Genomic DNA, 23,958 nt, shown 5'->3' on the forward strand with positions numbered 1-23,958 from the left:
CATTTATGGCTGCAGTGTCAATTGGAAGAGAAGAGAAAAGAAATAATAGACAAATCTAGCACAAGAAATACTTAAATGACACAGTGCCAAATACAATACCCTGCTTTTACCTCAGTGCATAAGCTTCCAAAAAATTATTTCTTACTTGTGTGACTTGCCTCTTAAATCACACAGCTGTGCTATAAAAGATACTTGGTACTCCAGATTTCAAAATCTTTTACTATTTAATTTTTTTGATTATAAACGTTTCATACTACTTTTGAAGAAATCTTCAGTTTGTGTCAGGAAAATTATGAAGGTGGGGGAAATAGTAAGAGAGTTCATGGTTTCTATGTCAACAACTAGCTTCCTATTGAATCATACTCCTCTGTGTCCTTTATTTACTTTTCATTCATTTTAATACAATAGTGGCTCCATATTTATTTAATCAATTAATAATATGTGACTGGTTGGATAACAAAGCCATAATTCAATAACTGAATTGCTGAACTGACTGGCATATTGCATGCTGCAAGCGTGCACTAAATTAAGCAAATTACTGTTGACCAAGTATGTAATTGTAGCAATCACCCCTGGTATGAATATTCAGCAGTGTATTTGCATGTACCAATGAGAGCTGTTGGGAGGTGGAGCCAGAGAAACTAGAAGGGAGGTGTGAGTCAGAGTCTAGTAAGTTCAGTTAGAAACAGAGAAGAGAAAAAGAGTTTGGGGTTTGAGGCAGAAAGAGTGTTTAAGGAGTGATTAGTCAAAGTGTGACCTGTATTAATTAAGATGTTGTTGTTGTTGTTTAGTCATTTAGTCATGGCCGACTCTTCATGACCCCAATGAACCAGAGCATGCCAAGCCCTCCTGTCTTCCACTGCCTCCCAGAATTTGGTCAAATTCATGTTGGTCGCTTCGATGACACTGTCCATCCATCACATCTTCTGTTGTCCCCTTCTCCTCTTGCCTTCACACTTTCCTAACATCAGGGTCTTTTCCAGGGAGTCTTCTCTTTTCATGACATGGCCAAAGTATTGGAGCCTCAGCTTCAGGATCTGTCTTTCCAGTGAGCATTCAGGGTTGATTTCCTTTAGAATGGATAGGTTTGTTCTCCTTGCAGTCCAGGGGACTCTCAAGAGCCTCCTCCAGCACCACAATTCAAAAGCATCAATTCTTCGGCAGTCAGCTTTGTTTATGGTCCAGCTCTCACTTCCATACATCACGACAGGAAAAACCATAGCTTTGACTATGCGGACTTTTGTTGGCTACGTGATGTCTCTGCTTTTTAGGATGCTGTTGAGGTTTGTCATTGCTTTCCTCCTAAGAAGCAGGCATCTTTTAATTTCATTCATGGCTGCTGTCACTATCTGCAGTGATCATGGAGCCCAAGAAAGTAAAATCTGTCACTGCCTCCATCTCTTCCCCTTCTATTTGCCAGAAGGTGATGGGACCAGTGGCCATAATCTTAGTTTTTGTTTTGTTTTTTTGATGTTGAGCTTCAGACCGTTTTTTGCTCTCTCCTCTTTCACCCTCATTTAGAGGTTCTTTAATTCCTCCTGACTTTCTGCCATCAGAGTGGTATCATCTGCGTGTCTGAGGTTGTTGATACTTCTTCTGGCAATCTTAATTCCAGTTGGGGATTCATCCAGTCCAGCCTTTCGCATGATGTATTCTGCATATAATACTGAAATTTTGTGTAACTTTAAGAATGTGCTTAAGAACTAGTCCTAAAACATCTAGTAATCAATAAACCTGTTTCTCTTTAAAAGTTCAGTACTGAATGGACCTCAGTCTTTCATAGGAAATATAGGCTGATAAAGAGATCAACTGGTGGCAGCGTGTTAAAGAGCGTGTTGGGATACCTTCGTGAGCTCTGTGTTCCGTGAAACGAGTAGGGGCCATGGGGTAAACGTCACTGTAATTAAGTCTGCAATCCTATGCACACTTGAAAGTAAGCTCTACTAAATATAGTGGGAGTCACTTCATAGTCAACAGGCATAAGATTGCATCCTTCAGTCAGTTATCTTGTATGTAATGTGTATAAGCACAATGAAACTCAGTGGGACTTAATTTTCTCTTTTAAAAACTGAAATATGATTGAATTAAATTGTGAATTCTTTTGAGAATTAATAGTTAAATAAATGATCCAGTTTGACTCCTGAGGTACACCTAGTTTCCTGCCCAATTCTCTCCCACTCCTTTCCTCAGTAGACTGTTGTAAGAGTGTTGAATAAAAAGCCTTCCAGTACATATTTCTTTTTTATTATCTTTTATCTTTACACACCCTCTGGAATAACAGCTCTTCCATAGCACTGTCTTAATGCTCCAAACATAACTCCAAAATGTTAAGATAAGTGGAATGTTAGCATTCAGTCTCTTGCTGGAGCCTTTCCTCCACTTTTGCTGCCAGCTTTATTATGGGAACCGAATGCGGGTTTGTTTTTTGACAGGTCCGTCCTTAGCCTTCTCCTTTGCTGAATGCTATGGAGTTTCTTTAGTTTTCTTCGGTGCAGCTAGAGGGCTGCCTACTATTACGAAGGGAGCACGGAGGGGCGGAATGAGAGAAAAGAGTGAATGGGTGTGTGTGTGTATGTTTATATATGACTAGCCCAACCTGCAGTTTCGGATTTCAGACCTAGCTTATCACTCTTCCAGTTCCTTCCAGCCTGTGGATGTTACTTTGCTTTTTCACTGACGGATTTGCCAGCAGGAAGAAGCGAAGCTCTTACTGCTCCTCTAGTTTGCCTTCTTTCCCATTTCTTCTGTGAAAGCTCTCATCCCCAGCAGCCTTTTCCGAACCTCCGCACTGGAATCTGTCCTACAAGACGGATTTTTGTTTTTATTCTTACATCCTCGTATCTGGGCACAGGAGGATGCTGCCGCCTCTTACTTGAAGGTAAATTCAGGTGTTTAGTTTTGACAGTTGCACTAACCATCCTCAGGGCTCTCTAAAACAGATTAGATTTGCTGGGCTTCTTTGGACTGGGATATAGAACAGGCATAGTTGGTATGCTTTCTGCTAAGATTTAAACGCTCTTAGTGGTGAAGTTGACAGGAAATGGCAGGCATGTTAAACTGTGGTGATTGCACCCTCGTGGGCGGTGAGTGTGGCTAGAGTTGGAATGTGATTTATATTCTATGTAATAACATACATATACAAGCAACTTGTCTATAACTTTCAAAGTTATTTAGAAAAGATTTACTCTCTGGAAGTGTAACTAGGGATGTCCAAAGCTGATGTGCAGATTCAGAGCTAAAATTGGGAAACCACAATAATTTTATGCTTCTCTGTTAAAGTGGTATTCGTGCTGTCTATTATCAAAAGCCAGTTTGATGCAAATGATAGGAATGCTGCCATGATTTTTTACAATGTCTGACACCTGAGTTCATAGTGTAAGACTAAAATATCTGAATAGTAGCATGAAACTAAATGTTTGCTTTTTAAGAAAATGCACAATGGCACAATTTGGCTGTTCATTACTGTATGACTGCATTTGTCTAGACCAGCATTCCCCAATAGATGTGCTGTAGCCATTACAAGAGTCCTTCTCCTATCAACCACAGTCAGAACAGCTGGTAGTCAGGGATGATGGGTACTGTAGTCCAATGATCTCTAGAGGGCCATAGGCTCTCTGACCCTGGCAAATGACCAGCAAAATTTGAGGTGCAGTAGGATAAATGGATTCAAGTCTGCTGAAATGATGAATAAACTCTAGCCCTTGCTTCAAGCAACTCTTACTACGATGGGATTGATTTCACAGGGTCAATTCAATTAATTTGGTAGCTAACCTTGCTATATAGGGTAACTAGCATCTTGAAATGTTGTAATTTACATCTATATACATATTTGGTTGCAATATTTCTGGTTTGCATGGACGTGTACTTGACATAGAAGCTTACCTCCAATTGTACGTATTTGGCTGGCCTGGCATCATTTAATCAGGATCTCTAGGGTTTGGGTTTTGGTATTACTTTGTGTTTGGTTTTACTGTACTTAGTGAAAATGCTTCTTTGGAGCAATTTAATGTGAAAATGTATTTTTTGGGCTTTTAGGGAAATGCACATTTGTGAATGGATTATTTAAGAGCACATGCCAGTAGACCTTAATGGACATGGTTCACTCCTGGGTGTGCTCAGTGCGTACTATTTAAAGCCCTTTTTACCGTGCTACATTCTTCTGATGTAATATATCTATTTTTAATCTCAAATGTCCATATAGGGAATATCAGTATTCCCCGTACAGGCAGCTCTGAACAAACATATGATAGACTTTGTCAGTTAATTCTGGAAGCCTCTGATGCTGGTGGTCTCTGCCCTTGCATGCAAATATACTCACTTTTAAGTAAGTTTGCTTAGGGCAGAAATCAGAATTACTTTTTTAAAAAATGCAACTCTCAGAAATCAGTGGTCTAGGTAGCCGAGAGATTATTTTGATTGTAGTCCCCAAAAAAGTAACTTTCCCAACCATCAGCATGACTTTGAAGCCTTAATTAGTGGCCTATAGTTCCTTTTAGGTCTAGTTTGAAGATGCTTATTTAAGATATGGAAAAATTCAGCTTAAGCACTTTGAATTGCCATTAATAGACTTAGGTTGTGACTACAGAATAAAATACTGGAGGAATTGCTGTGGAATGAATTTGCTTTAAAAGAGACTGATCACATGAGGCAAAAGCCAATTTGAATCAGTAGGACCCTTTTTGTTCTCAATGCAGGGGGATTTTTTTCCCCTCCACCACTAGGGGCTTCTACTTTTGTCAAGCCAGAACAATTCAAAGGGACTTTCTGCCATGTGATCAGTTGTTTTGACCCCCAAAAGGAAAGGCTAGGGAGGCATGACTGTGGGTGGTATTCTGGTGATGTACTGTACTAAAATGGGCATGATGTTTTGAACAAAGGCAGCACTCACCTCTGCAGTCTTTCTCCCCAGTTGCCCTGAAGTATTCATTTTATTAAAACAAACAACCGAGTTTAGCACTAGATCACTTTATCGCTCCATTGGTATACTAGTGCTGGAACCCCTCTTCATAGATCCAACAAACAAACAAAAAAGGGGATAAAATTTGATATGAAATAGAAACAACTACAGCACATTACTACATTTCCACAGCATGTGTGTATGTTTCTGTACTTTATGGAGAACTTTGGAAAACTCCCTTTCCTTTGTATCATGCAACAGTGCAAACTGCCTAGCAGTTTTAAAAGGAAGCCTAAAAGGAGTGCTGTGGATCAGCAGAGGATGGGATCAAAGAAAGTGGGGCTGTGTGAGCTGTGGTGTATGTGGATCAAAGTGCATCAGATTGTGGACACTTGGTATTGAAACAATCCACAATCTTTGTGTGATCAGTTAATCAAACAGGAGCATAAAATAGTCTGGGAATCAAGCTGCAGCAAAACCACATCATTCTGATTTGGCTTGCCAGCAATTCACTAGATGCTTACTTGGGGGGAAGTTCCACTGAGCTTAACATGTGTCAGCTTCTGAGAGTACATGTATAGGGTTGCACTGTGTAGCCTTTGCTTAATTACATGTCTACAAAGGGCTTAACTTGGGTTGTATTTTGTCCTGTGTGTTTTGTTTCATCATTGCTTTCTGCTGTTGCTGTTGTTAGGGATAATTATTTATGATTATTGATTTTGTTTGCAAGTTGTCCCACACACCTAGGAAAAAAAATTAGGAATCAATATGATGAACAAGTAAACCCAGCCAATAACTGACCAGTATTCTGTTGCATAAAGGCACAGTGGAAGGGCAGTAGTGTAAGCATCTCCCTCCTCTGCCAGGCTCCCATTGCATGACCGTTCCTGCACTGGTTGACAGATCAGTCATGCAACTGGTTGCACTATAGGATGCCTGCCAGAGCTACGGGGCCTACTTGTGGGATTGTCCTTCTGTTTTGTATTTAGGCAATCAGGTATTGCCCAATTTTTAATCTTGCTGTCCTCCATAGGGACGGGAGTGGGACTCCTTCAAGCATAATCATATTCCCACCATTTCTGCTTAGTGAACAAAATCAGTCATTAAATCCCAAGATAAAAGGCAGTGGTCTCTCTTTGAAGAGGGTTTAACAAAATAAAGTAAATCTCTTACAGGTGGGCGAAAAGTTACATAATTGAATTCTTGTTTTGAAAAAAAGTCTTTAGAAGTGAATATGACATGCAGATTTGAAATGTAAGCTTCATGGGAAAATATGTGAGAAATATGTTCATGTTCGTACATAAATATTGAAGTATAGTCAAGTCAAAACATATTAATTAAAACTTGATGGCTTTTGTCTGTAGATTATTTTCTATCTCATGCTCTGAAAGCCACATGAGAAGTGACGTCCTGCATGAATCTGTGGAAATTAATAGTGTAGGAGGAAGGAATAGACACACTCCTAACGAAATAGTATTGTTTTGCCATTAATAAATAAAGGAGAATGAACATTATGGATGTCCCTTCATTTCACAGTCTTTCAGCTAGGTCCTCTTTCATGTTAGGGGTCTTATGGATACTGGGTCTTTTGGCAAACCTGAAAACAAACAAATCCTTTGAGGTACTCTCATTTCACTTTTCCTTTTTGGGTCTCTAGTGTTAAAAAAAGTACATGGTAAGGACACAGAGGAAGAAGATGAGGATTAGGGATATGGTGGGCCAGAGAGGGAATGACAAGAGGGCAAATGTGGAGAGTGGGGCTAGCAGTAATGGGACAAATAGGAAGAACTAGGTTTACAATGGAAAGCCAAAGACAGGAGGGGAGAGAATAGGGCTTGTGGCATGTAACCAATGATAGGAAAGGAATTACAGGATTTTCAAGGATGAGAAAGGAAAGTCAGGAAAGTGGAGGGAAATAATGGGGTTTATGGTGGGAAGGAAATGACAAGAAATAGGGGAAGAAAGGCATTTGCTGCAGTGGCACAATGAGAGCAAGGGACAGACTTTGTATGGCTCAAATGGAGGTAACCTGACAGAGGAAATCTGTAAGAAATCAGAATGTTTCAGCATCCTTTGTTTTGGAATCCCAAATCTTATGGATTTTAGATGCTCTCAGCTGGGAAGCCAGAAAATAGCTTCTTTCATGGAGTCTTAACTTGAAAGTTCCATCTCTCGTGATCACACCTTCTAGCCCTTCTCACTCCATTCCAGCTTTTGCATCCTATTATATGCACAGGATGGTAGGTCTCAAGAGGGAGAGCTCTGCCATCCATCAAGGTTGTCCACATGAACTGGGACCCTTATTTGCCGGGGTGCCAACGTGTAGTTCCTCCACAGATAGCAGAAGATCTTCTTCAGACTCATTGCCCTCCGCAGGTAGGAGGGTAACAACAGAAGTGATGATGGGGTGAATGGGACTAGAACCTTCCCTTCTTCAAGAAATTGGTTTTCATATTTTAAAATGCCTACTTTTAAGGGGGAGACATTACGGTCTAAATGATAGTTTTTAGAGGAATGGAAAGACAGCGTTTATTCCCTCATGATCCTGAAAATGCCGTTATGCTACTTTTCTCATATTAATAGAATGTTTGAAATGTTGCTTAAATAAGAATTCTTTTCAAACATAGCCAACCTAAAATGTATTTGGTGCAGAACTTCTTTTTAACATCCTATGCTTAAAGCCAGGTCTGTAATTCTCCAGTCTACATTTGACAGTGTGCAGTTACAAGTGCTTTTGAATTTCAGCCCACCACATCTGTTCCCCATTTACAGCTGGCCGTACTGGAATTGGTCATCCATTGTGCATAAGCACCTTTTCAGATTTCAGTGATCATAGGAGTTAGGAGATATGTACATCTTTGTGAAAACCACACTTTCACAACAATGGAGGATTCTGCTATTTCACAATCTATACCAATCACATTTTTTCCTTCCCATTTTTGCATCCATTTTCAAAATTTGACTTAAACCTGAGAAGAAATTTGTATTCATTTTTGTTCCACAAATATATATATATTTTTGTCAGCGCTTTCCTCCTGTACAAGCCTTTTTGTATATTTTCCTTCATGTATGTTTTTCCCCAGTGGGTTTTTAAAATAAAGACAATTGCATTTCACATTACAGTTTCAGAGAAATCTGAAAATGAAAAGTAACTGTCTTCCAATTTTTGAACCAGTTTTGGAAGTGTAAACTGGGTCAATTCACATTAAAATTCAAACAAAAATTGCAAAAAAGAAAGGTGGGGAGCAGTTAAGCATAATTGACTATGAATCAGGACCCCCTCTCCTTTTTTGAAAAGCCCATGACAGTTATAGTAATGTTATCAATACAGTTTAGATCATCAGTTTTCTCCCCTTTCCCCCACAAGCAGATATATGTACAGTATCTGAATGTATGGCACCTATTGGGATCCGTCTAGTGGCCCAGTCAAAAAGGTGAAAGTGTCTGCAGATCTGTGGCAGGAGGGTATGTGGGTGGAAATCATTCTTGAGAGACCATTTTCCACTTTTAAGGTAGATCACTATAGATGCTGCCAAGGTTTCTAGTCTAATTTTTGGAATGAAAAACAGCGAGTATATGCTCTCAAGGAAGACTGTCTTCCAGTTCTAAATGATGGCTAAAATCATTTTACCTTGTGTTAAAAAAATTCCAACTATGCTTAGCCCTTGAACAGCAGAAACCAGTGAATATGATCAGCTAATACAGAACATTTTGTCTTGAGCTTCCCACTGCAAGTGAAGCATATTAGAAAGTTGTGAAAATAAAATCAATCTCACAATGTAATGCATGCGTAAGTATTTGGAAGGGGGACTCTTTTGTTATAATTTTGAATTAGAATCACCACGACTCTTGGCATCTGAAAAAAAATGTTCTGTGATGCATAGTCTACAAGTCACTTGGTTTGAACTTTGATCCACATTAACGTATCCAAACAAACAGACTCTCCCCTTTTTATAAGTCTTTGCCTATGACAATCATTTCCGCTGCATTAGTTAAGCTTCTTTTTTAAACCTCATTTCCTTTCTGGAAAATGTTCCTCCCTCTGCTCTCTGATAAGGTTACTGATACTGCAGACAAGGGTTAAATCTAAGCTAATTCTTATCCCTACATTCACTGGAGAATGCAGGAAAAATGTATTTCAATAGGGCTGGCTAATGCATTGCTACCTGCCAGTCTTGGCTCTCGAGGTACTAGTTTGCTCATTGACGCAATGTTCTCAACACACTAAGAGGGGAATGCCTAATCCAATGCTTTTTCATTATTGCTTTCTTTGTGCAATCCCTGAGAAGTCTGAAGAGAGACTTCTGTTCCTATGAAGGCTATACACAGAAACAAGCACTCAGAGCTCCAAGGTTCTTGCTTTCACGGACAGCCTTGGTTTAAGCAGGAATCTGTCTTCTTTCAACTTTTCAGGGATTGCATGAAGAAGGGGGCAAGAGGGGGGGGATCAGACTAGGCACTCCCTTCAAAGTGTTTGAGAACACCAGATTATCTTGTGCCTGAATAACATTATTGGAAGGAACCATGTGTTTCAGATAATCTGCAATAAGGTTTTCCTTACTGTGGTGTAATATCACTCCACACATTAAAGCAGGATGTGGAGAGGTCCTCATCCTGCAGGCTGGCCAGTGCCAAGAGACCTCCCGTTAGAGATGGGCATGAAACCACTCAGAGGAAACACCCAGAGGAGGCGGGACAGGGAAGCTGTGTTGCTGCTTCCAAGTGGGTGTCCATGGGAGAGGTGGGGTGCAGACACCTCTTTGGCCATCATTCCTCCCACCGCTACTGACAGCACTGGAGCAGCCTCACTCACTTGCCATGTGGGAGAAAAGCCACTGAACTGGCCATACCCTGGCAAACACATCATCACCAGCCTGCTGGTGCCGTGGCGGCCAAGGAAACTTTCCTAGCATTGGCTGAGCAGTGAGTCCTGAGGTGCACCTCCAGTGGCTCCATGCCGAGCCTTGACCCAGTGCTTTCAGCTGGGAAGCCTCTCAGCATTGGCTGGCCAGGATGGAAGTCCTGGTACAGTTTCAAAATGGTACCAAGGCACACTTTTTAAAACTGCACCAGAGTTTGCATAATGTAAAGCAATCCAAGTCTCTGAAAAGTGACTTTGGTCCTTCCAGAAAGTGTTGTGACAGCCTGTATGTCAGCCCCACCGTTCTAATGAAGGATTTCCACATCCCATCCCCAGCAATGGCAGGCTTAGTCAGGATGTGTTCAGTCTTCAATTACTGACTTTCCACAGGATCACTGCTTGCTACCTGTCACCAGGTGCCCACGCCAGGTGTGACAGCCTTACCCTGTAGAAGCTGACTAAACCTACATAGCCACCTGTAATATGCTTCTGTGCCTATAATTCTAGTATCTGCTCTCTTTATTGCAACATAGTTCATCTATCTTATTACTGGGCAAACATCTGCTCATGAAGTAAAATGTGGTCATCAGTTGACTCATAGTTTCTACCATACTCCTTCCTCTTGATAAGTGTATTTTTTCCTTGTCTTTGTAGCATTGATAGTCAAGGTGTAGTGTGAGGTGCTAAAAGCTCCACTAATTCCAGGATAGCCTTGTGTCCTGCTATGCAAAGGACAATCGTCCCTCTGAATAGTGATCAGAAGACAGTCCTCTATTTGAAGACATTCCTCTGTTTGGAAGGCTCTCTAATCCAACTCCCATCCAAGGATAAAGAATCATGAAAAGGAAGTAAAGGACTTAAAGTTGCCCATCAGGAGTCAGCACTTGGATGGTAAACTAAGCATTTGACATGAGGTACCAGGTCAGAGTTCTCCCCAATTCACCCGATATGGTGAGATGCACAGTCTACTTAAATTACAATGATTCCAAGTGTGCATTTATTGTTTGGTCCTACTCTTAAGCAAAGTAAGGCAGCTGCTTTAGGCAATAGGTCCTGGGAAATGGGGAGCACCAGTCTAAGCGAGCCTACAGCTCTCAGGTGCACTCTCTCACTGCCCCTAGTGATGTAAGATTCAGCCACCAATTTGGTCAGCTGCCACCATGGAATGTGAGTGGGCACCATCTCATCCTTCTCCTCAGGGAAGAGAATGACTTGGGCCATGTCCCATGGAAACGGCTCTAGATAAGTTCCTGCCTTGAGCAGAATATCGAAAAGGTATTTCCTCGGCCCCCATGGTAGAAGTATAGCAAAATAAATGTTTTAAAATGTGTTGCTTTTTGGTGTTACTTCAGAAATTTTCCCCATCTTTGTCTTGAGTGACTTCAACTAATATTAGAAGGACCAGTGGGGATACTCATTGTGATCTGCATCAGTGAGAAGGCAAGCTTCAGTGTTGAGCACTAAAACGCTCCCTACAGGGAGCACATGCTGTCCCTGGAGCAGTGAAGGGAAAAGGGCAAGCAGGGCAACCTGGTGCCTGCAGAGGACAGCAGTAAAACTGCCTTTGAGGAGGCGGTGTCTATGGTGAGCCAGAGCAAACAGTACACCCAGTCCTTTATCTGATGTTGCCCGTCAAGATAAGGGAACAGGGCAACCGTCACTTGCCTTGCCTAGTTGTGTAATTTCTTTCCCCCTTGTGTCCACACCTTGGCAGCAAGGTGTATGTCTGGTTCATTTTTGAATTCTCACAGCATCCATTCAAACAAAAGCAAACAAGCGCAGGGTTATGCCAAGACCGTTGCTGTTCCCTCCACGTTTCATTTCCTGCTCTAATCCTATCTCAGGCCTGCGACTTGAAGGCTTGTTTACCAACAGTGCTGCACTGTCCTTGCACAGCACAGGTGGCTGCTTGCTAAGCTTTAAGTCTATTTTTGGCACTGGTCATTTGACTTGGCCTCCTCCCCTCTTTCATGTTGCTTCTGATAATGATAATCAGGTAAGGAATGTGGATCTAGGTTGGGAGTTGAAGACTTTTTTTTTAAATTGACTTTGGCACATCTGAATATGAGGATATATTTAAAGGGACAGTGCTCTGAGGATATATCAGAAGAGCCACTAATTAAAGCCAATGATTACTGTTATTACTCAGTCTTTACAGTAACGGGAATGTTCAAGGAAGGGATAGGAAAAAAGGGCCTACAGTGGTAAATATACATATTTGCTTTTCAATAGATGTAGATATTCTTGCTACTCATTTCCTCTTTGTTTGTTTGTTTGTTTAATATCCCACCTATCTGGTCTTGCGACCACTCTAGGCGGCTTCCAAACACATAAAACACATAAAAACAACATATAAGTATAACAAAAAAAATTTACATCAATAAACAAGTTCTTCAAGATGAAAAGGAAATAACAAAAGGTAAATAAAGGAAAGAGAGTTAAATATTAAATATTAACTGGAGAGAAGTTTAGTACAGTATAATGGAATTTTGTAACTTCGTCTAGAAGGGCGGGGTATAAATTTAATAAATAAATAAATAAAATATTTACTGCTCAAGAGTACAAGAAGCATGTAATCTGCCAAAGCCATTAACCAATCACATATCTTTGTTAACCCATCAAGTGTTAAAATGACAATTTTTCTATGTTCAGCTGTTGTCCCATTCCTTAATAAGGATATGTTCATGCTGATCACTAGTACTGGTCTCAGATATACCAGTAGTTTAACATATCTCTAAGCAGCACAGGGTACAATTATTTATTATTTTCTCTCCCCACACCCTATTACTCCACACAACAAAGGAGAATAGACTGATAAGTGACTAGTTCATGGTCATCTCATGATCTTCCTGTTTTTTTGGGGTGTCAGCCAATACTCTTAACAACTGTGCCACACCATATTCTGTAGGGTTTATGGGAGTACAATTCCCTGCCCCCCAGATTAGGCTTAGATGCGGTATTATGTATCGAGCCATATCATCATCATCATTATCATCATCACCACCACCACCACCACCACCATTCTCAAATAATATTGAGCATTTGAAGTGCAAATTTGGTTACAGATAATAATGTGTATTTTGAATAGTATGGTTATTGAGTAGCTTGGGGTTGATAGGAAATCTTCTGACAGGCGCTTACCTCAACATCAAAGAACAGTTGAAAGACTGTGATGCTACGGCTGAAAACTGGAAAGGTCCCAATTCAAATTTTACCTTGGCCATTAATGTTCTTAGTGGCTATGAGTAGGTTAGTTACTTATCTAATCTAGTCAGAATAGTAAAAATCATTTCCCTTCCTTCCCAAATTGTTACAAATTTAAATGAGATAATACATGTGAATCACTCTGAGCACTCAGGGGAGGTATTTTATGAACAACAGCAGCAACAACTTGACTGCAATTATACAAAAAAGGAAAATGGGAACATCAACAAAAAATATACTATGAATGATCAGAGAGCTGGACACCCCACCACTTTTTCCTCACAGTACACTATTGAATTGCCACCCTGCCAGTTTTCCATTCCCTCCCTGCACAACACTTGCTCAGGCAATCTGTGGTCAATAAACTTTGCAGACCTTTTAGTCGCATCCTCCAAGCTTCAACTATTTTAAAGCTTTTTGTTTTCCAGTTCTTCCATCATTTGGGATTCCACAAACCTACTGGTATCATGTTCTTATATATGGGTGGCACTATTTTGCCTATATTAGATGCCAGGTGAATGAATTTGATATTAGTGGACAGAATTCTATTTCTGATATATACTGTATTTTTCCATCTATAAGGCGCTACTTTTACCTAAAATCATTACCCTAAAAATTGAGAGGCATCTTTTACATGAAGTAAGCTGAGATAGCTGAGGAGAGAACAAAACAGCACATACCTTGCCTCTGTAAACAGGCTTCCTTCAGCCATGAGGCTTAGTTTCCAACAATCACGAGCCTTATGGAACTGACACCAGCTGATCCTGAACGGGGAACACACCTCCTTGGCTCAAAATTCAACAGAGACAAAATGTCTGATGTTCTGAGTTCAGAGGCTGAATCCTCAAAGTTAAGCTTTCTTAAATTTGGAGTTAGAAAACTGGAGGGGGGGGGAATGTTATAAATGGGGACTTGTTATAAATGGAAAAATCTGGTACTTGTGTGAGGGGAATTGTTTAAGTCTTGATGGCAAATTGCAGTTCATTAATGAGCTGCTGGTTGGGTTTCTGGCTGCATCCTCAGTCATGTGATCAGGCACACACCCAGGAATGCAACCAGCATTTCATTAAAGAGAAGCCATTTGCTGCCAAGACTTAGGTCATTTTCCTTTACATAAGTGTAAATCAGCAATAGGATTCTGGCCACTATATTTTAAAAAATCCTTTTATTTAGGATACTGTAGTGTGAAAGTTGGCACTTTGCCACAAATCTCTTCTGTGACTTTGTACAGGTTGTGAGGCACGTTCAATTGTCCTACACCCGTTTATTATATCTGCAGTACCTGTGACTGGATCTAGAGTTTCTGTTTTGTATAGTGGCCGTTATGAACAACCAGCTGATAGACAACCAATGGTAATGGTATAACCTGTACGTTTCAGATACTTTGAGAAATGGGAAAAGTGGCGACTGACCTCTAGTGATTAGTGATAATTCCATCTGTGGTTAGGTTTTTAAGCCAGGTTTGACTAAATGTAAAAAATACAACTAAGTTTGTCCTCCTAGTAGCTTCAGTGAACACTGGGACAGACTGACTTCTAGCAACTAACGTGTGAAGCGATTAGTTTATGAGGCCTGCCATTTTGTTCTGATGATGATGTGGGCTATTTGAGGATTGTGTTATTTCCACCATGTTGTTGAAAAAAAATATATGTGGCCTCAGCTCCTGCTGTTGCAAAGAGAGACTATCTAGCTGGTCACAGGAAGAAAACTTTGCAAGTGTATAGGTGTGGAGAAAATTGCTGAGCTGCACCTAAATGACAGGCTTGATCCCCAGCACTTCAAAAGCCCTTGGGACATAAAAGGGTGTTTTAATGACCAGTTAGGTGAACGCGTGGCTCATTATCTCAGGATTGTCCTAAGTTTGTGAAAGGATGATGATGGTTCTTCATGGTTACTACACCTGTTTTTCTGCTGCTTGTTGAAATTAAAGGGAGCTGGCTCAATTAAAGTCACTTTGGGATGGAGACATCCTGGCTGCAGCCTTTTTTTGGGGGGGGGGGAGTTCCTGTCTACATCTTTGGTGCAGATGTCAGCATCTATGGTGTTGTTGCAGAAATGTAGTTCTATTTATCCAAACAAAAGGCCTGGGTAAACAGACAGTTCTGTGTTTTGTTTATGAGCGGTATTTGTACGCTGATTAATGTGAACATAACACATTTGCAAATGGGTTTGAACTTGTCATGATATTAACTTTCCTTTCAATAACATGCACATTTATTGCCAATTTTTTTTAAAGTTGTCTTTTCTGTAAATTATTCAGACCATCTTGCTGCTAAACAAAATGAGCAACACAGCTTCTTAAATGTCACATTCAGTAGAAAATTAAGAGATAAAAAATGTTTTCGAGTTCTTTTAAATCCTGTCTCTGCCACTGCTTATTTCTGAACATTCACTGAAGGATGCTTGGGTAAGTATTTTGGGGAGCATTTAGATCAGTGGTTCTTAACCTTTGTTACTCGAATGCTTTTGAACTGCAACTCCCAGAAACCCCAGTCAGCACAGCTGGTGGTGAAGGCTTCTGGGAGTTGCAGTCCAAAACTCCTGAGTAACTCAAGGTTAAGATGGAGAGTGAAGAATGAAGTTGCAAGGGGTTGGTAAGTTTGGTGCTTCACAATGCATGGCACCTCAGATAGAAAATGGAGTGCACATTAACAATTTGTAGGGGGAGGGTTTTGTTGATTTTCCCCTGTTGTATTTTCATCTGGGAGCTCCCAACTTTCCCCTGCGAAGTGTAGAAACAACATCATTTTTGGTTTTTAGAGAGTCATTCAATACAGAGAATTAAGTGACAATGGGCTATATCTGAGGCCTGTGTCAAATAGTCACCCAGCTGGTACCATGGGCCAATGCCAGTCTTCCACCCAAACCTGAGTGGCCACATTTTTACATGGGACCTCAAAGAAATGGATGAGAAATCAATTGTCTTCTCAGAACAAACAAACTTGCATAACATTTCGCCAGTGCACCAAGTCAAGGACAGTATCTGTATACGGTATATTTCACTGCAAAATCTTCAATGAGCCATTGTACCCACTGACCCTGTTCTCAAACAGCCCTGGAGAATCTGTTCTAGAGATGGGAGCTTCGTATTTGTCTCCTGCAGCAAATGAATATGAAGCTCGCTGGCATAGGTGGCTGGCCTGATTGGACCCTCCCCTACCGAACCAGGTATCCACTTACCAATTGCTGCATGGAGCAAGGGGCCGGCATAATTGAAAGCACTGCCCTGCCTCCCTGCTCAGCTGGCCACTCTGTTGAGGGGGCAGGAGATGAATATGAACCTCCCATGTCTAATCTGTACACATGGTATGTGAGTTTGTATCTGGGAAACTTTCCTTAGGAAGACAGCCCTTCTGCATGAAGTCTTTTTGTGTACCTTTGTTTGTGCAAAGATTCTCAGCTACAGATGTTTGTACTGTACACATGGATGTTAGGATGCCTGTAACCCCCCCCTCCATTTGTTGTTCCTTCTGGTTTACTATCTGGTGCAAAGTTTTCACCTTATCTCCTGAAGAAGGCGGTATGAAGGCTTAAAATATACGGCTCAGTGTATGATGGCTAAAAATACAGTAAATTGTTTATGACTAGGTTATAGTCATATAGAGGGATTCATTTTCTACATGAACCTGCCTAAGCCTTGAGGTCTTCAAGAGAAGCTCTTATCTCTGCCCTGCCAATATCTGAGCCATGGTATGTGGGAAAACTAAATACAGTTTTTTTTTCATTGTATGGCCAAACTATGGCACTCCCTTCTTTCCCTTTGGCACTTTGCCAATATCCATTTGCTGTCATGCAAAACTTATTTAATATTTATCTAAGAAGGCTTTTGGTCTGTCAAGCTTTTCTTTTTAAAAACCTCATTGCTCATTTTTCTATGTTTTAATGTGGTCACTGGTTTGCTTGTATTACTGCGTCTTGTTTTACATGAGTCACACAACAGTCATAGCTGTTCTTCTTTTATTCATCTTCTTTTTATCAATATTAATACTATCAGCCAGTTTCCCATCACATAATTTGACTGGCATAGTGGGAATGACATCTCTGGGAATTACATCACTAGTAGTGGCAGATTGCCACTAATTAGAGTTCTTACTAGGTTGTTTGTGATTTGCGTAAAACAAGACAAAGTAGAGTACAAACCAAAATTGGAGCAGGAACGCTTTAATTAGGAGCAATCTGCCACTGCCTATGATGTCACTCCAGCTATGCCAGTGAAATTACGCAACAGGATTTGGGTGACTGTATTTCTTTGTTTTATTGTATTCCTTTCTTGTTATTGTGAGCTGCCTTAGTATGTTATATGTAGGAAAGTAAGATATGTAAATGAACAGACAAATAATTTATATTTACTTTAAATATTTCTACTTTGTCCTTCAGGGCCCAACATTTAAATGAACATAATACATAAACATTAAAAGATCAGGTGGAGCTGTAGTTAAAATATTAAATGCCACTAGATGTAAAACATTCAGGTCCAGTAGCCAAATGTAGACCAAATCTTGCTGGGTTTAGTGGTTTCTGCAGCAATATACTCCTTGTATCACCTCAAGCAAGCAGTTTCATGGTACATCATAATAAAAATTCAGCAAGCTCTCTTTATGCAGATTTAAAAAGCCAAGTGAAAATATTAGCAGACCTATCTTAGTCATCAGACAAGCTTCTTTATCTAGCCTTCCATTATTCCTTCTCAATACAGAAAGCTGTGCGGAGAGACAAGATCCAGTACTTGGCATAAAATGACTACAAGACTTCATGATAACATTCCCAGCTGCAGTGCAATAAATGATGCTACAGTTCTACACGTCTGGCACAGGTTTTCAGAGAAACAGCTTTCTCTTTTTCGGCTTTAGATAGAATTTAGCTTTGCCAAGGACAAAATGAAATGAAAGCAAGGGCAGTGAAATGTCCAGCTGCCAGTGAGAGCTCTCTCCACAAAAGGCTGAGATCAGCAGGATAGCTATGGCCACTGCAAAACGGTCTCCCCTCTTTGCCTAAGATGCCCTGTCTTTCTAAATGAAGGTGGGAATGCCTATACAGTGAGATGTATGCATTCACATAGATCACTTTGTGCTTGGGGGCATTTAGAGAGTTACCAAGATGCTAATAAAACAGCTGACAAAAGAGCAGTAAAATTCTTCCAGTTGCCAGAAGAAGCAGCTCTCTTGGGAAATTTAAAACCTGCTGCATTCACTCTCGGTAAATCTCCAGGGGTGACACTTTCCATTTTGTCCAACATAGGGAAGGAAATAAGTCTTAGTTCTAGCTTTCCCTGGCACTTCTATGAGCAATATGTCCAGCAATATCTTTACACCTGAAATTCTCCAGTATCTTTGTCCTTACTATACTTCTGTGGCATTGTTGAAACTCTAGCATTTTTCATGCAGAGACTGATGGATCTATGTGCCTGGTGCCTTTAGAGCTTAGAGGACTTCATTGATGGAGCTCTCTGAGGATTAAATGAAGGTACTCCAGAAACTCTGATGGATAATGAGTGGTCCTGTACACTTTATTGAGACCACATTGGTACACCCTTAATATTTATAATGCTGTGCAATGCAGAACTCATTAGTTCCAAGTCTGCACAGGGATTCTGCCAGAGAACAGCTGAACCTCAGAGTTTAACCCTGAACATTTTGATCAGATGGCTTAAGCAGAGGGAAGGATGCTCAGTAGCAGAGCACATGCTTCACACACAGAAGGCCATGTTCTCAATTCCTGGCATCTCCAGGTAAAACGGTACTCTTGTCTTCACCTGGCTCCCTCCCTGAGGATATTCAGGAGGTGGCTCAAGATGCTATTCTTCAGGGAGGTTTTCCTCCCTGACCGTAGTTGACTGCCCATTTTTTGTTCACTTTTGTTCTGTGCATTATTGATTGGTGCCATCTGTTTTTATAGTTATTTGCTAATTTGTTCTCACTGTGTTTTGTTTTTACCTCTGTCTGATGTTTTGTCTATTGTAAACTGCAAAAAGTAGTGCCTTGGCACTAATGGAAGTGCTATACAAGCTAAGCAAGCAAGCAAGTAAGGAAGTAATTTTGGACAACTGCTGCTATACAAGGAGATGGACTGGTGGTCCCACCTGTTATAAGGTAGCAATTCCATATTACATTTTATACAAATGCTGACATACAAAAGCTCGACAATGTCACTGTCTAGCTTTCCTGCATTTTACACACACCTCTGTGTCGAGACCAAGCAGTTAATAGTACTGATGTTTCAGTTGAAAGAGCTGATAGCACAGCTGTCAACAGTCATTCAAGTGCTCCGGGTATGTCTGCTGTTATCTGACCAACTTTTCTCTTCCTCTTCCTCCTTTGAAATCTATAGAATCATCTGACTTCTGATCTTTCCTTGTACCTTTTAAGATATAGTTTATTTTATTTCTTATTCTATTTCTAATCCATGTTTTTCATGTACCACATGCAGTCTTTGTCACCAGTTTACTCAGTAGATAAATTACAAAATGACCATTTTTGACTCAGTTGTCACTGAACTGCAAAAACTGGTTTTTCTTTCTTTTATGTAGAACAAAATGGTGCTCCTTTTCAATCTACAGTTTTTATATTTCTGCACTATCTAGTTCTTTTGCTATCTGTTTTTTTAATTCCTGTAGCCGATTCTATGAATGACCTCCAACAGCCACTTAAAATAAAAACATATTGTGTTGCGACCCAAAGAAGCGCAAACTTTGGCTTCAGAAAGTCTCCAGTGGTGCAGCAACCTCTAATATTTTTCCATATGTCCTTGAAGTCCTGTGGGCGCAATGGAAGAGTATATTGTTAAGTTTACCTTAGAAGTCTTCATGGTGGAATGTGGATTCAAACAGATGATGGGTGTGCTAGGCCAAGGGCATTTGTGGCCCAAAGGGTCATAAGCAGATCCTCAAAGGTATTACATATGATGGAACAATTATGTGACAGTGGCCCAACCTGTTAGTGCCTGCAGCCTTACAGTTGTTTCCTATTAAGTATCTGGAATGCTAGTTGTTGAAAGAAACATTTCCAGGCCTGGTGGCGGGGGGGGGGGGGACACAGACATAATTTTAGCAAAACACAATAGTCTTGTGTGACACCTTAAAGATGGTCTTCACTTGATCTGCATGCATAACCATCTATTGTGCACATGGATAGGATTGTTCCAGGCTTGCACAAGAAGGTATATGACATCTCCGTGTGCAAGTATGAGCTCCATTTGTTACAATGGGGTGATATCCGGCATGTGTAACAGGAAGCTGGCGACAGGACTGAGCAACACAGCGCTACAACAAAATAGTGGACTGACAAGTTTTATGTGGCATAAGTGGTTGTGGGCTGATATTTAGGTCAAAAAAAAAACTTGTTAGTCTTCAGGTGCCACAAGCTGCTTTGCTATTTAAAATAGCATATACAGTAAATGCTTCCTTGCTTGCATATTTATTTATGTAATAATCCATTGTATGTTGCTGTAATATCTCTGATCCATGCTATTATGCATTGCATTTAGTTAGTTAGTGTATAGCTCTCCATGTTCTGTGTATGCTACATATTTCTGAAGAATTTGTCTTTCACTCTCTCAAATCCTGACCCTACATTGCATTCAGTTCAGAACACAGCCTTTTAGATAGGGAAAATGCATATTGTGTTTTTCCTCTCCTTCTGAATATGCTGATTATATCTATAGCCGTCTTTCTCAACTTCATGCCCTTCAGATATTCTGGATTGCAATTCCTGTTACTACAGCCAGCACGGCCAATGGTCCTTTGGCAGGAAACTGGGAAAAGCTACTCTAGAATGGTCTTCAGGAAAGGACAAATGGCCAGGTCCAGAGGCCACTGTTCTTTTGCAATATGAATGTCTTTAAGATGAAGATGAAGTTGCATGATGTAGACTGGCATTTCTGCTGTTCTGAAGCTCTGAGAATGAGCTGCCCATAGTAAATAGGTGTCTTGGTCTTTGCCACTGCCCATGAAAGAGAGTGCCAAACTCCTCATTTTAACTGGCATATACACAAGAGATGATGAAATGAATGAAGACTCTTCCTGGGTGGTAACTAGGTTGAGGGTCGGTTGCCTTAGGAACAGGAAGCACCTGATTAGAGCCAAGGAAAGGCAGCAGATGGCACGAAAAGTGTCATTAAAGCAGCAGACCATACAAGACAGTAAGGGAGCTGAGTTTTCCAGTGGAAAAATAGGAATAGGATCACAAGCATATGTATATTAATCATTCAAATAGGGTTTTCTATTAGACGCCTGTTACAAACATATCAGAGTAGCTTCAAAATGTAAAGATGCAGTCTCAGTGTTGCCATGAAAAGGGCAAAGCACTACATAATTCGATTGCACTGTAGCAGTATCTAAGAAGGCTGTAGTTGCTATAGAATTAATTAAAATGTCAGCCAAGTCATTTAGTCTTCAGAGCAGATGGGAAAGTACATAAAAACTCAAGAGTAGACTGAATGAATGGATGAATGAATGAATGGCCCTGGGCATTCAGCTCCAGGGCATGTTTGGAAGGCCATTTATAACCCACACCTTCCCCAGTCAGAAATGTGCCAAGGGACCTAATGGCTGAGATCCTATCAGTCAGTCTCTTTTATTCTGTAAGTATATTAGTCATGCAGCTGTTGCGTCTATTATCTCATCTGTAAAATGGAGTTAATGAGTTATTCTGTTTAAATGAACGTATGGCTCCAGCTAGGCAAGCATGTTGTTGTTCCTTCAGATTGGCTGCAGTTCTGTAATCTATAATCTATAAAATGCTTGCAAGTTGTTCGGTCTGATTCTTAAACTAATGTCATACTTTGCTTCGAGTACTTTAGTTTAGTATTTTCATTTCCTGTATCTGGCATTCAGATGTAAAAAACTGTACATAAATTAATACATATATTTAGTCTGAGATTTGCCTTCACATTTTCTGTCAGATGTTTTAGGCTGTCCAGACCATGAAACCAGCCTCTTCGCCCAGAGTCGGTTAGCCTTATCCTACAGTAATTCCAGTTGCAGGATGAGTGCCCTGGTATAAACTAGTTTTGATAAATTTAGGTAGCTCATGACCAAAGTGAAGGGATGGCGCACACCCTGCCAGATTTTGAGATGAACCTTCACTCAGGCCGTGGACTGCCTATTGTCTGTAAACATGTTTATGAAATCATTATATGTTACAGATACATGAAATACATGCCCACACTGTAAACATGTAGTATGTGAAGTTGCCCTGAGGACCACCATTTCAAGCTATGAGCTTGGCTTCAAATTTATCTCGGAAAAGAAAAGGGCCTCTTAAGCCTTTCCCACTTATCTTTACTTATAGTTTCCTCATTCAGCAACAAAAACACTTTCTCTCTCTCTCTCTCTCTCTCTCACACACACACACACGCACACGCACACGCACACGCACATGCACACACAACACCCTTCCCACCCACCACCCACACGTTGATTGCTTTTCATTCGGGTGCCAAGTGAATCCTCGTGTAAGGTCAAGTTACAGTTGCAGAAAGATTTGCTGGATAGTTTTTGAATTGAGCCAACCTGGCACGCTCAAAGGTTTCTCTTTTTTGGTTTATATTTGAAAGAGTAAAGGAGGAAGGGGGGGAGGGGGAAAATAGGAGCCAGGATATTCCAGAAATGCACATAACAGCACTCACTGCTGCGGTGGAGGTCAGCGGCTGGACACCAAGCTCATGGCAGGCGAAGGAATGTGAAGGGCTGGGCTCTGAAGTGAGAGCGCCAGTCGAGGAGCTTTGATTCTCCTTTGTTAAAAACTAACCAGCCTGCCCAGCCGTCAGTGAGAGAATTAGACATGTTTCTGGATGGGGAGGGGGGATTTAACTTAGATATGGGCATGCTGTTTGATGTTGCCTCACAGAAGGTAGTTCATGTGTACTCTCCCAGGCTGGTGGTCCTCTCAGGGTTGCTTGATAAAGTTTTCATTTTTCAGTTCTAGTCAAATTAAAATCCAGAAGTGTACAACGCCTCCCATGGAGTTAGTGAGTGCTTTGATAAGTACAACTTTGTACTCTGCTAACACAGTTCTACTGGCCCTCCTTACTCCGAAGGGCATCCCATGTGTTCAGTGTGGTGTAATTCCAGGAATGCAGTCCAAATTGATGCATCCAGAATGAAGGTTTAGAAATGGAAGGCTTTTTCTTAAATGTATACAGAAATATTTCATGATGTTGATGGTGAATTGACAGCAGAAAATTCCTTCTTTTATCCTCACATTCATTAACCACCATTAGCATTCCATTATTGACCATAGAGATGGTTGGAAAGTATAGAAGAAATCCATTCATTTGTTACCATGATTATATACATGTCTGAACATTTCAAGTTCATTTATTTATATTAAATAATCTCTATATGTTTGGGCATTTATGACATCATAATATTGTACATAAACAATAATTGCATGTTATCAAGTCAGTTCTGGTTTAGGCCAACCCTACTCAGGATTTCCGAATTGCAGAGCATTCAGAAGTGGTTATCAGTCCCTTTTGGGGGAGCACTTTGGAACTATGCAGCTTGCCCAAGGCTACACAGATGAGCTCTTCTCCAGCCTAATGCACAGCAGGGTATCTCACTCCCACTAAGCTATTTAGTCAGCCTAATATTTTAAACACAGGCACCAGTTTCTCATCAGAACATTTATATCATTCCGTTCTAAAATCCTTCCATAAAACATACCTTTCTAATGAAGGGCTTATTTAACTTCCATTTTTCTTACTTGACTACACAACTACACATTTTCTTACTCTCAAACTTTACAACTTTTAGGTGATTAAAGTTCAGAATGAGCTCAAACTTAAAAGAGATATTATAAATAACAAAAAGGCTATTGCAGCAAGAAGAACATGAATGCAATAGATCTGCCACATGACGAGCAAGACAAACAAAACACCCATTCTAGTGTCCACGTAAGGTAAAATTCTTGTAAGCATAATTCCCCAGAACTCTCTCTCTCTTCCCCCTCTCTCTTTGTGTTTAGAAAAACAGTCAGATTTTCCCCCTGCCCATAGT

At 40.5% G+C, this 23,958-nt stretch overlaps 1 protein-coding gene across 26 annotated transcripts in view; it reads left to right on the forward strand.

Annotated features, from left to right (window-relative positions):
* Positions 1 to 23,958, forward strand: part of PLEKHA6 (pleckstrin homology domain containing A6) — a 235,629-nt gene that overhangs the window by 88,332 nt on the left and 123,339 nt on the right. For 2 of the 26 annotated variants that reach the window (XM_072997335.2, XM_078391932.1), the window contains exon 1: positions 2,475 to 2,878. The exons of 20 other annotated variants lie outside the window; for them this stretch is intronic. The gene's annotated coding sequence lies outside the window, so the exon portion shown is untranslated. Of the gene's footprint in view, positions 1 to 2,474; positions 2,879 to 23,958 lie in introns of those variants that run through there. 4 more of the 26 variants (XM_078391927.1, XM_078391933.1, XM_078391926.1 and 1 more) reach the window with 2 other exon arrangements.

Source organism: Pogona vitticeps, chromosome 4 (assembly GCF_051106095.1).
Source record: "Pogona vitticeps strain Pit_001003342236 chromosome 4, PviZW2.1, whole genome shotgun sequence".
Taxonomy (NCBI): Eukaryota; Metazoa; Chordata; class Lepidosauria; order Squamata; family Agamidae; genus Pogona; species Pogona vitticeps.